Source organism: Ochotona princeps, chromosome 13 (genome assembly GCF_030435755.1).
Source record: "Ochotona princeps isolate mOchPri1 chromosome 13, mOchPri1.hap1, whole genome shotgun sequence".
Classification (NCBI taxonomy): domain Eukaryota; kingdom Metazoa; phylum Chordata; class Mammalia; order Lagomorpha; family Ochotonidae; genus Ochotona; species Ochotona princeps.
Genome location: NC_080844.1, coordinates 3,695,168 through 3,708,870, shown reverse-complemented (window position 1 = coordinate 3,708,870; position 13,703 = coordinate 3,695,168). Strand labels below are relative to the sequence as shown.

Below are 13,703 nucleotides of genomic sequence, written 5' to 3'. Positions count from 1 at the left end.
CTGGTATAAGGAAGTCATTGAAGACATCGTGCAGGCGACAATCCGTGAACTTCAGCTTCCCAGATAATCCCGTTCACCTGCTTCCTGATTTCATGTGTCCTAGACACGGTCTGCTGGAAAATCCCTGGAAAACTGCAGGAGCTGTTTCCAAGGCAAGAACACACTGCATCAGGCGTTAGGAAAGGATCTGCTTTGTCTGCTGGATCCTACTCTGAGGGTTCCAAGATCTAGTGGTACTGGACGATACCAGGATAAGGTCAGTTTATGTTGGCCACAAGTGCCTGAAAGACTCTCAGTGTTACATGCTGGGCATGCTACAGAACCTCTACTACCATTTATAAATGCTCTCCATGGGACACTAAGTCACCAACCTCAAATTCCTGGCTCCCACCAATCCTGTCCCCACACTTGGCACCTAAAGGTTGTTGCCCATGCCAAATTATCCTTGCCACACAGGGCATTAGGGTTCCTCTCCTCCCTCCAAACCTCCACAGGCCTCCATCCCATGCCTGTGTCCAGTGGCAATCACCAGAGTCAGATGCTCCTGCAGATCTCTAACATCAACTAGAGTCACCGCACACAGCATCCGACCCCTGTGCCTGCTCAGCTCTGAGGCATGACAGACAGAAGTGGAGCTAAACCTGGGGGCAACAGCAGCCTGAGCCCAGCCTGCCCAGTCCCAGTGAGGTCCCTCTGCCCTGGCACGGCATCTCCAGTCCTTTCCCAGCCCTTCCAATCCACCATGGTGTCTGTCCACTTTTGTCATCTGTGCCACACAGCTCACGTGGGGTTCTGCAGGGCAGCACCATCCACTTGGATCCAGGGACTACAGTGCTCTGAAAACTGAGTCCCAGTGGCCAAGCTGTTCCTGAGGCATGATGCTGACATGCGACTCCAGCACACAGAAAACCAGGGCATTCCTGCCACTCCATCATCGTCCTGTGCGGGGAAAGACCATGGCCACCTGGGCCAAGCATATCTGGCCCCAGTGTAGTTTCTCCTGCCAGGCACAGTCCCTCTGCCCCAGTATGGCCTATTCACTTGAACCCAGATGCTCCAGCCCCAGCCAGGCTCCTCAACTTTTGCCATCCTGACCACCCAGCTCACCTGGGCGTTGCATGTGGCTGCACAGTCAATCCAGACTCAGGGACTACAGTGCTCATCAAATGGAAACCCTGCAGCCAAGCTGGTCCTTGGACGAGGCACTGGCACCCTGGTGACCCTGGCACACTCATGTCTGACAGATGTCCTATGAGGGAAAACCCGAGGGCACCTGGGTCCAGCCCCAATGCAGCCCTTCTGCCCAAGCCCAGACGCTCCACCCCAGCCGGGCCCCCTCCACTTTTATTGTCTGTGCCGGGCTCACCTGGGGATCCATGTGCCTGCATAGTCCTTTGGGGCCCAAGGTCCTTCAACCAAGCTCATCCTGGGGCATGACTCTGGTACCTGGACCTCAGTACCCATTACCCCACTGCATACAGAACACCTGGCATGCTCCTGATGCTCAGCAGGACATCCTGTTCAAGGAAAGACACGGTCATCTGAGCATTCCCTCTCCAGCCCCAACGAGTCTCTCCACGCAAGCCCAGCTCCTCTGGCCTAGCCAGGCCATCCACCCACCTGGTACCCTCCAGTGCAGCCTTGCCCCACCACACAGGCCCAGGCCCTCCACACAAGCCTGGTCCCCTCCACTTTTGCTATCCAGCCTCGAGACACCTGGGGCCCTGAGAAGCTGTTTGTGCAGTCCCAGAAAGCCCAGCCATCGGTACACTGAGTCCCTGTAGCCAAGCTGGTCCATAGATGGGACTCCAACACTCACATAACCCCAGTACACTCCCATTCAATTTCTGTCCTGTTGGAGACAGACCATGGCCAGCATCAGTCTGCTCCCTCCATCCCTAGAGCAACCAATCCATCCCAGTAGGGATGTTAGCATAGCCCCCTTCACTTTGACCATTCACATCATGTGATTCACTTGGGGATACACAAGGCTGCATGAACCATCTGGCCCCAGGTACCACAGTATTCTGGGAACCAAGTCCTGGCAGCCAAGCTGGTCCTAGAGCTTAACCTCAGCCATCACATGACTATTGTGCCCATGAAAACTCAGTGCACACCTGCCTGGTGGTTCTAGTTAGGGGAAACATCACAGCCACCTGGGTCCAACCTGTCCGGCCCTTTGTGGCCCCTCCATCTAGGCACAGACACACACCCCAACCAGGACCCTCCACCCCAGCACTACCTCTGCACCCCAGCCCAATCATCCTTCCAGTTTTGCCATCCCAGAAGCACAGCTTATTGAGGGTTCCAGAGAGCTATACAGTTGCTTTGGTCCTAAGGACCTCCACGCTCAAGGAACTGAGCCTGGACAGCCACGCTGGTCCTAGAGCTCAACAGTGGGCCCAGACCCTGAACCCTGAAACAGCAGTCATGCAGCTCAACTGGGGATTCAAAGGGCTGTACAGCACTTCAGGTACCAAGGACCATAGAGTTCGGAAAACCACGTGGCAGCAGCCAAGCCAGAACTGGAGCTTGATCCCAGCGTCATGATGATCCCAGGACCCTCCTGCTCGAAGGTTGTCCTGCCAGGGAAATAACATGGCCTCCTAGATCCAGCCTGTCCAACCCAAGTGTGGCTGCTCCACTCCTTCATGCCCCAACATCTCAGCTCTGCCCCGGCGGGGCTCCTCCACTTCTATCTTCCCAAGCATGAAGCTTGCCCGGGGCTCGGCAGGGTTTCACAGTCCATCTGGGCCCAAGAAGCACAGAGCTCTAGGAACTGAATCCTGGCATCCAAGCTGGTCCTGAACATGACCTTGGCACTGAGAGACCCTGGAACATACAGAACCCTGTTTTTGGCACTCTGTCCTGTTCAGGAAAAGACCATGGCTGCACGGGCCTATTATTTCCAGCCCCAATGCAGTCCCTTCTGTGAGGTACAGACCCTCAATCCTAGCATGGTCCCTCTGGCTGAGCCTGGCTGCTCCATCCCCAGCCCAGCCACCCCAACACAAAGCAGCATCCCATGCCAGCCTGGCCCCTCTGGCCCTGCCCCTGCACCCCTCCACTTTATCCATTCTAGCCATACGGGTCACCTGGGGTTATGAGTGGCTGCATGCCCTCTCACGCACGCCCAAGGAACACAGCCTTTGCCAAACCAAAGTCCCAAAGAGCTCATTTGGAGACACTACCCCAATACCCATGTGACCCAGCCAGGTACTCTAGCACAGCCCCTAAGCCCCTGAGAGGCCCCTCCACTTTCCCCAACTTGGCCATGGACCTTACCTGCAGTTGCTCAGGTCTGAACAGTCTATCCCTGTCCAAAGACCTCTGTGTGCCAGGAATCAGGTCCTGACAGCCAAGCTGGTCCTGGGGCGTGAACCAGGCACCCACATGATGCCAGCCCCTCAACCCTGTCCCCGCCCCCTCACTCCAGCCCAGGGCCCCTCCACTTAGACCACTTTGAAGGCATGCTTCAGCAGCAGTTCCTCAGGGCTGCACAGTCCTCTCTGTGTTCTGGCAACTGACCACCAGCAGCCACACTGCTCCTGAGGTATGACCCTGGTGCCCATGGGACCCCAGTGACCACATGACCCTGTCTAGCTCCGCTGCCCCAGCCAAGCCCCTGTAGCCCAACCCAGCCACATAGCTTACCTGGGATTCCACAGGACTGTGCTATCCATCAGGGTTCAAACACTACAGCACTTGAGAGCAGAAATCTGCAGCCAAACTGGTCCTGAAGCTTGACTCCGGCGGACTCCTGCTGCAAAGTCCTGTTGCAGAAACAATGTGGTACCTGAGTCCAGTCTGTCTAACCCCAAACTAGCCCTCCTGCCCAGTCCAGCACCTGAGTCCCAGACCACTTCCCCAACTTCTACCATCTCAGCCAGGCTACTCAACTCCTTTCAAGAGGCCTACATTGTCCGTCCCACCCCCAGGATCCCAGCACTCAAGAACCAAGTTACGACTGTTGCTGGTCCTGCACAAACGTGACCGAGAGCCCAAGTGCCCACATCCTACACATGACCTGGTGTGCCCCTGCCATACGGCCCTCCATTTGGGAAAAAAACCAGGAGCAGCCTGGACATGAATCAAAACACGCGCAAACACACACACACGCACACACACACACACACACAAAATAACAACCACCACCACCTACGAAAAAGGAGCTGAGGTCCCAGTGGCGAGGCCTAGCAGCCAAAGTCCTTGCCTTGAACAGCGCCGGGATCCCATATGGGCTCCGGTTCTAATCCCAGCAGCTCCACTTCCCATCCAGCTCCCCGCTTGTGGCCTGGGAAAGCAGACGAGGACGGTCCAAAGCTTTGGGACCCTGCACCCGTGTGGGAGACCTGGAAGAGGTTCCTGGTTCCCAGCTTCGGATCAGTGCAGTACCGGCCGTAGCAGTCACTTGGGGAGTGAAGCTTCGGACGGAAGATCTTCCTCTCTGTCTCTTCTACTCTGTGTATATCTGATTTGGTAATAAAAACAAAAATAAATCTTAAAAAAAAAAAAAAAAAGAAAGAAAAAGGAGCTGAGGCTGAGGACACCGGTGACCTAAGGTTGCCAGGGCCAACCACTGCGCCTCAGCCAGGACCCTCTGTCCCAGACTGTCCCAGCCACAACCCCTCCACCCCAGGCGGGAGCTCTCCATCCCATCCGGGAGTCCTCCAACCCGTCCCAGCCCAGGGACTCTCTGTCATAGCCAAGAGCTGTCCGCCCATAACCCAGTGACCCTGCGCTCCAGCCCAGTGGCCCTCCACTCCGGCCCAGTGATCCTCCACCCTGGCCAGGAGAACTCGGTCCCAGCAGAGAGCCCTCTACCCCAACCGGGAACCCTCCACCTCAACCCAGTGACCCCACGCTCCACCCCAATAACCTTCTACCCTGGCTGAGAACCCTTCCACCCTGGCCAGAAGCCCCCCCCACCCCGGCCCGGTGCCCCTGCAGCCTTGCCGGGAGCCCCTCTACCCCGTGGCCCGGTGCACTTCCACTCTGGCCGGGAACCCCTCCACCCCAACCCGGTGCCCCTCTGTCCTAGCCGGGAACCCCTCTACCCCAACCCGGTGCCCCTCTGTCCTAGCCAGGAGCCCCTCCACCCCAAGCCGGCGCCCCTCTGTCCTAGCCGGGAGCCCCTCAACCCTGGCCCGGTGCCCCTCTGTCCTAGCCGCGAGCCCTCCACCCTGGCCCGATGCCCCTCTGTCCTAGCCGCGAGCCCTCCACCCCAACCCGGTGCCCCTCTGTCCTAGCCGCGAGCCCCTCCACCCTGGCCCGGTGCCCCTCTGTCCTAGCCGCGAGCCCCTCCACCCTGGCCCGGTGCCCCTCTGTCCTAGCCAGGAGCCCTCCACCCCAACCCGGCGCCCCTCTGTCCTAGCCGCGAGCCCCTCCACCCCGGCCGGGGCCCTCACACTAACTATCCTGTCAGCGCCTTACCTGCGCTTCCATGCGTCCGCTCACCTCGGAGTCCTGGCGTCGAATGACTCCTGAGAGTGACCCTGACGCCAGCGTGACCCAAGCGTGTGCGTGACCCCGGCGCTCACGTGAAGACGTCACCTACGTGACCCCGGCGTGCTCGGCAATGGCCGTCCTCCAGTGCATCTGGAAGGGAAGAAGTGAGGCGCGCAAAACCCTAAGTCAGTGACAGAGGATCTTCCTCTGTCTGTCTAGATTTCCATTAAAAGTAAAATGTTTAAAAAGAAAAAAAAAAAGGAAGAAAGTACGGCACTGGTCAGGAGCCAGTTTTTTTTGAGGTTTTTTTTTTTTTAAAGATTTATTTATTTTTATCACCCAGTCAGATATACAGAGAGGAGGTGACAGAGGAAGATCTTCCATCGGATGATTCATTCCTCAAGTGGCCGCAACAGCGTGACCCCAGCTGGTGCTGCGCCGATCCGAAGCCTGGATCCAGGAACTTCCTCCAAGTCTCACGTGTGGGATGCATCTTTAAAAATAAAAGGTAATCCCGATGCACGGCACTGGTCAGCGGCCAGTCGGAAGGCCCCTGCCGCTTGGAAGGGTAGGAGATGGTGGGGCCTTCCCAGGACCAGGTCAGGGGAACTCGGGAGGGCGCCCGGCTGCTTGGACCAGTGGGAGGTGGGAGTGCCTTCCCTGGTCGGGGTTGGGGGACGCCTTCCCTGGCTGTGGTGGGGGGTGGGAGGGTGCTCAGAAGGGTAGGGTGTGGGGGAGCCTTCCGCAGCCCGTTTCTCGGGAACCCCCAGACTCCTGGAAGGGTAGGGGGTCAAGGCACCTTTTCTGGCCCAGGTCTGCAGCCCCTCTAGCAGGCCCAGCCACCTGAAGGGTTGGGTGGGGTCGTCTTTCCCTGCTGGGTCAAGGGAGCCTTCCCCAGGCCGGGTCGTGGCAGGGGGACCCCTAGGGCAGGTCCCCAGACTCCTGGAAGGGTGGGGGGTCGGGGCGCCTTCCACAGCCCTGGTTGGGAGTAGGGGATTGGGCGCCTTCCCTGGGCAGGGTCTGGGGTTCCCTTGCATGGTCCTCCTGCCATCTGCAAGGGTGGGGGTTGGGGGCAATCAATCTGATCCTTCCATGTACTGGGATCCCATATGGGAGGAAGTTCAAGTCCCGACTGTTCCACTTCAGACCCAGCTCCCTGCCTGTGGCCTGGGAAAGCAGTAGAGAAGGCCCGAAGTCTTGTACCCGTGTGGGCGACCCAGAAGAAACTCCTGGGTTTGGATGGACTCAACTGGCGCCATTCTGGCCATCTGAGGAGTGAACCAGCAAATGTAGAATCTTTCTCTGTCTCTCATTCTCTCTGTAAATCTGCTTTTCCAATAAAAATATTAAAAAATGCTAACCAAAATGCCCATCAACAGAGGATTGGATAAGAAAGCTATGGTTCATCTACTCCATGGAATACTACCCAGCTATTAAAAAAAAAACAAAATGCAGTTCTTTGTAGCCACATGTGCCAAACTGGAAACCATAATGCTAAGGGAAATGAGCCAATCCCAAAAGGTTAAATACCACATGTTTGCCTTAATTTAAGATGATACGATGTTATGTATAAATGTTATGTTATGAATGTTATATGTTGTGTATAAACTAAAATTGAAATGTAAGTGAGGTGGTCACAGAAGGTGGCTAGGAACTCGCATTTACTTTTAACATATTGGTTACTCATTACTATGTCAATTAATTCCATAATGATGTATATTTTTGCTGATGGTATGTTGGAGCTTTCAATTGACTGGGATGATACTCTGCTGGCTCTGTCTTCAGACCAGAAAGGGTATACCTAAGACGCCGTTGAATTTGACTGGACAATAAGATGCTGGACTCTATGTTTGGTATACGCTTGCAATGGGGGAATCTCAACTGAAGTTGAGCTGTGGTTATGCAACAATGTGGAGGAATCCACCATGGTGGGAGGGTTTGAGGAGGGGTGGGGAGAATCCATGTACCTATGAAACTGTGTCACATAATACAATGTAATTAATGAATTAAAAATAAATAAAATAAAATAAAATAAGCCTTTAAAAACAGTGTGGTATCTTAGCAGCTAAAGTCTTCATCTTGCACATGCCAGGATCCCAAATTCCTGCGAGTTCTTTTTTTTTTTTAATTCTTTTATTTTAATAATCTTTACATTGTCAGGTCAAGGGCTACAGGAAAGTGGGTAAAAGCATTGTTTCCATATTAACGTTATTTTTTTTTTCTGTATCTGGGGAAGGGGAGAGATAAATGGAGAAGCCCCTCCCAGCCTCCGACCCATCCCCGGTCCCCAATGTGAGGCATACGCCAAGTGTCCTGATCATGCAGTTTTGAAAGTTCAACAGGTCTTGGACTTCAGGTGACATTAAGGATGGCAGGAATACAGGCATTTATCACTTATCCTGTCCCAATCCTGGGAAACAAGGAGGAAGCTCATGGCTCCTGTCTTCCGATCAGCTCAGCTCCAGCCATTAAGCCATTTGGGAAGTGAACTAGCAGATGAAAGAACTCTCTCTCTCTTTCTCTCTCTTGTTCTCTCTGTGTGTGTGTCCTCTACTTAACTCCTGTTTTTCATTGAATATTTGAAGAGTCAACTCTAATGATGTTAAATTGGTGTTTTCCATATAAGCAGATATTTGAAACAGAAGAATAAATTTTATGAATTGCCTATGTATATACATAATTTGTGCTCTTTGTACATTTATCTTTTTAAATTATTTTTAATTATATTGTTGACAATCTTTACATAGTTAATTATGGTAAAAAGGTTCAGAGGCAATAGGGAAGTGGGTAAGACTATTATGTCCATATTGTTTCCTTCTTGTATCTGAGGTAAAGGGGGATATTGAGGGAGAAGCCCCACCCAGTTTCCCACCCTCCCCAAGTCCCGGCTGTGGGGCATGCTCTGAGATCCTTGCTCAAGTGGTTTTAATAGTTCACCAGTTATGACTCGCTGCCATTTTCGCCACTCCTAGCTCGGTGAGGTCGTTGAAGAATCCACTGATTCATAGTCTTCATTTGCACAGTATTTCGCTGTGCGAGTTCTAATCATGGCAACCCTCTTCCCATTCAGTTCCATGCTTGTGGTCTGGGGAAATAGTACAGAATGACCCAAATCCCGGGACCCTGTAAATTTGTGGGAGACCTGGAAGAAGAACCTAGCTCCTGGCTTCAGGTCGGCACAGTGTGGCCATTGCGGACATTTGGGAAGTGATTCAATGGACAGAAAAATTTCCCTGTCTCTCCAATTCTGTTATCGGAGTTTCAAATTAGAATAAATAAATCTTTAAAAACATGTCTTTCCCGTGAGAAAAAATAGATGACAAAAATTATACACAGAATTTCTTTATTTGAAGTTAGAGCTGTGCACCTGTGTATCTATATATGTGCTTACCTATGAATTTATGCAAGTATGTATTCATGTAGGCATTGATCACATAGTTGTTTATGTATGTATGCAGTGTTTCTAAAGATATAGATATATCTGTGTGTGTCTCTGTGTGTGTATACGTGATGTACCTGTTGGTGTGTGTCTTGATTAGGACTAGGGAATGAGGGAGGGGGATTGAGTTCCCACATCCCCTGCTTCTCTCCCCAAATGGCAGACCAGGCTGAATCAGTTCAGTTCACCCACTGGTGAATCTGAGCACCAGAACAGAGCGTGAGTCGAGCCAGGTTCGGTCATGACAAAAACCAGTGCGCAATACAGAATGCCAAGGTGAGGTTACCTGTACTGGATGTGACCGCAGTGCCCAACCATCACATGTGAGAACCAGGAAGGGAGGAGGCGGAGCTGGCAGGGGGAATAGAGGGGGGTTCCCCTGCTGGACAGCTGGACAGTGAGCTGGGATGGGGGCAGACCAGACCAAGCAGGGCTACAACACCTGTGGGCCTCATGTGGACTAGATCAGGGAAAAGCCAGGTTGGGCTCATTGTTCCGACTGGTGCAAACAAAAATTAGAGTGGGTGAGAGTTGGTAGGGCTTGGCCACAGCATCAGCTGGCAGAAGCTGGCACTAGGAGCCAATTTTGTCAAGTTAAACTGCAGAACCACCTGGAGAGTGCATAATGCGGGAGTGGGAGTGGCCTAGAAGGGAAACAGTGGGCTCCTCCCTCTTGGGTTACCACTTCCACTAGAGGGCAATAAAACCAGGGCAGGGGCAAGAGTGGCTAGACAGAAAGGCACCCAACAGCATCTGTGTAGGCTGCATAGTGGAGCTGGTTAGATGGAACTAGCCTTTAATGCCTATTGACATGTATGAGAGCTGAATGGCATGTGGGAGAGACTGGACTAGTCTGCTACACATACTGGCAAACCAGGGTAGGGAGTGGGCCTGGTGGGGGTTATTGTGGGCCGCTCCAACTAGGCTGCAGCTCCCACTGGTTTATGTGAGGGCCGAGTATGTGCTGGGCAGTCAGACTGAACTGCAATACCCATTGGTTCCATTGGAAGATGGGGCTGGAAACAGAACCAACCCAGCAATTGCAACCACCAACTGATTGGGGCGATGGACTGCACCAGGACCTGTACTTCATAGTACATACAAAGATCTGGTATGGGATTACATCAGACAAAGTTTCTTTGGGGATTACCCCAGCTGAACTGCCAGACTCAGAACCCTAACCATGAAAAGACAAAAGACAGAACAGCTCAACCAACCACCTCAGCTATGTGTTGGCAGTGAAAAACTGGGCAAATGGAGACTCTAAGATGGACTATGTCAATCAGTGGATTCTTCAATGACCTCATCGTGTTTGGAGTGGCAAGATTGGCAGCAATTCATAACTGTTGAACTATCAAAACCACTTGAGCAAGACCCTCAGAGCATGACCCACATCTGGGACCTGGAGTGGGTGGGAGACTGGGTGGGGCGTCTCCTTTAATGGTCCCCTTAACCCCAGATACATGAAGGAGACAATGTGGAAATAATAGTCTTACCCACCTTCCTCTAGCCCTTGAACCTTTTTACCCTAATTAACCATGTAAAGAATGTCAAAAATATAATAAAAAATATTTTAAGGAAAAAAAGAAAGAAAATGGGTTTAACTATTACCCCAACTATGGCAGTTGTAAAAACGGCAGTGAACACACGTCAGCTCCTGGGAAGAACTGGATTCTCCTTTTAGATCACCACCAGAAAAGCTTAGGTTTCCTATACAGTAAGGATCAGGAACATGGTCCTGATTGCAGAACCAGTCCTGATTACAGAATCTTCACATGTGTCTCCTACTCCACTCTTACAGACCATCCCAGAAGATCTATAAAAATCAGGAAAAATCTAGGCATTCTTGAAAAGGAAAGAAGAAATATCTTTGGTTGTAATAAAAAGGGGTTGAATGAGTTCCAGAAAGCAGGGCTCTCAAGCTCGTGGAAACCAAGCTGCGGAAGAAAACTTCAAAAGGCCAACGAGAGGCAACATGCAGAGAAGATCAGAGGTGCCTCCTCAGGAAAGAAGTCAACTGGTCAGCAGCTGAAGAATGCTGAACAAGCTCTGCCAGGAAGATGGGGGGATCATTTGGCTGAGAACCCCCCTTCTGGATCAATGAGGAAGACCAGAACAAGCAAAAGACCCCTGGAAACAGAAATGGCAGAAGCACCAGCCAAGCACCCCAGCTGCCGCCTAAGAAGAGGGCACGGGCTAATCCCACTGTCGAGAGTGAGGATGCATTCAAGAATCGAATGGAAGTTAAAGTAAAGATTCCTGAAGAGTGAAAACCATGGATTGTCGAGGACTGGGACTTGGTAACCAGGCAGAAGCAGCTGTCTCAACTCCCTCCTAAGAAGAATGTTGATGCAATTCTGGAAGAATATGGCAACTGCAAGAAGTCACAGGAAAACATCGATAACAAGGAGTATGTGGTTAATGAGGTGGAGGGAGGCATTAAGGAGTATTTCAATATGATGTTGGGCACTCAACTGCTCTACAAGTTTGAGAGGCCCCAGTATGCCAAGATCTTGTTGGCCCACTCTGATGCACCAATGTCCCAGGTCTATGAGGCACCACACCCACTGAGATTGTTTGTGAGAACTGGAGCAATGCTGGCTTATAAGCCCCTTGATTAGAAGAACCTTGCTCTGTTGTTGGGCTACTTGCATGATTTCCTAAAGTATCTGGCAAAGAATTCTGCATCTTTGGAAGGATCAAGATGGCAGAATAGGGTAAGGACATGTTTAAACGGATGGAAAAACAGTTAATCAGGATGAAGCAGAGAGGACATATTTCAGGAAATAGGAAAGGACACAACAATAGCAGAGGAGTACCTGGAAACTGACAGACACAGGAAAGCAGTGGGCACAACAGTGTGGTGTTGCAGTGACTGATACTCCAGCGGCATTCAGCTAACAGCAATCTGAACTCCACCAGCAACCGGGTGAGAAGGGACTTTCACTGGGAGCTTGGGAGGAGAGCCCAAACAAAGAACTGTCCGTCCTGCTGGTCCGTTTGATCTGACCAGGAGCAGAGACAGAGCAGCAGATCCCAGACAGACAGTGGGAGAACAGGGTGGATTTCACAGCCCTGTCAGCCCCCTAGAGCCAAATTGTGTGCCATTTTGCGTAAGGAGGAAAAGGCAAGGGAAAGGACTGAGCACACACTGAGCTGGGAGTAAACTCATTTCTGACTCGGTGAACTGCAGCAACGTGGCATCCTACAGGTTCCACCCAACACAAGTCTGGGTAGCCCTAAGACCTGACGGCCAGAAGATCAAGAACTCTAGTAGTGGTACGTCAGGTGCCATTTTGTACACTGTGGCAATACCTTTAGGACTGCAGGGGACAACAGTGAACTGCGCATGTGCTGAGCTCATGAGAACTCACTGAGGTCCGTGGATTGCACTGATCCCGCAGGAAGAAAATACTGACTGTGGCATTGTACGGGTCAAAACAGGTCCGTGTGGCACCCAGACCTGACTCCAACAGGTTCCGGCAAGATCAGTGCCACCAACAAGCTAACTATATAGGACGCCTGGTGTCTCTCTAATCCTGGGACCTGCTCCAATTGAAAGTGGGCGAAAGGTTGCAGAGACAACAGTGCAGCCTCAGCACGGTATCACAGGAGGTGGAGAGTGGTGAGCCAGGAGCTGGGGCTGTGGAGACCACGGTGGAAATCTAACATAAGAACCCAGACCTGGAACTCGCTGGAGGTTGTGGCACAAGTGGCTGCAAGCAAAGAGTTGTGTACCAATAGCAATAAGTAAAATCACATTGGGTGACAGAGCTTAGAAACCTGCCCCAAGGAGAAGACTCTGCTAACCAGAAGTACAATGACCAAGAGCAAAAGGAGAGACAAAAGCACAATGAATAATACCGAAAACTCCCCTGCAAAGGAGCAAAACCCTATGCCAATCTCAGAGTTAACTGAGGAAGACATCGAGAAAATGGGGGACACAGAATTCATAAAACTCATTGTAAAGATTCTGATCAACAATGAGAAACACATACAAGAGTTCGAAGAATTTAAGGAAGCAATAAAGCAAGTCAAGGCTGATATACCAGAAATTAAGTACACAGTAGAGCAAATTAAAAGTACAGTGGAGAGTCTCCAAAATAGAATGAAGCAAGCAGAAGAAAGAATCTCAGAATTGGAAGGTATTTCCTGTTATCAGGGCCAAGCAAACAAAAAGCTGGAAGCAGAGCTGGATCATGCCAAAAAAAGTATTCAAGAATTGAAAGACACTATGAAGAGGCCAAATATAAGAGTTATCGGAGTCCCAGAAGGTGCAGAGAGAAGCTGAGTTTACAAAAGTAGTTAATGAAATAATAAAGGAAAATTTCCCTAATCTGGAGAAAGAATGGGGAAACAAGATCCAGGAGGGGCACAGAACTCCCAACAGGCCTCATCAAAAGCGATCTTCACCAAGACACATGATCTTTAAGTTCTCTTCAATTGAACATAAGGAAAAGATCCTTAAATGTGCACATGAAAAAAATCAATTGACATATAAAGCAATGCCAATTAAACTCACAGGAAACTCTACAGGCAAGAAGAGCATGGAGTGACATATTCCAGATTCTAAAAGAAAAAAAAAAAATTGTGGCCCTAATAACATATCCAACAAAGCTTTCTTATGTCTTTGAAAATGAAAGAAAATTCTTCTGCAGTAAAGAAAAGTTAAAAGAATTTGCCTCTTCCAAACCTGCCCTACAAATGATAATTCAAGAGAATCTCTTTGACAGAGAAGAAGAATAGCACCAAACAAAACCAAAGGCCAATGCGAGGAACACCCCAGTAAAATGACAACAGAAGACTAAACCAATGA

At 51.0% G+C, this 13,703-nt stretch overlaps 1 pseudogene; it reads left to right on the top strand.

Moving 5' to 3' along the window:
- The first annotated feature begins 5,443 nt into the window (after nt 1-5,443).
- LOC131481755 (mortality factor 4-like protein 2) overlaps nt 5,444-13,703 on the top strand; it is a 44,891-nt pseudogene continuing 36,631 nt past the window's right edge.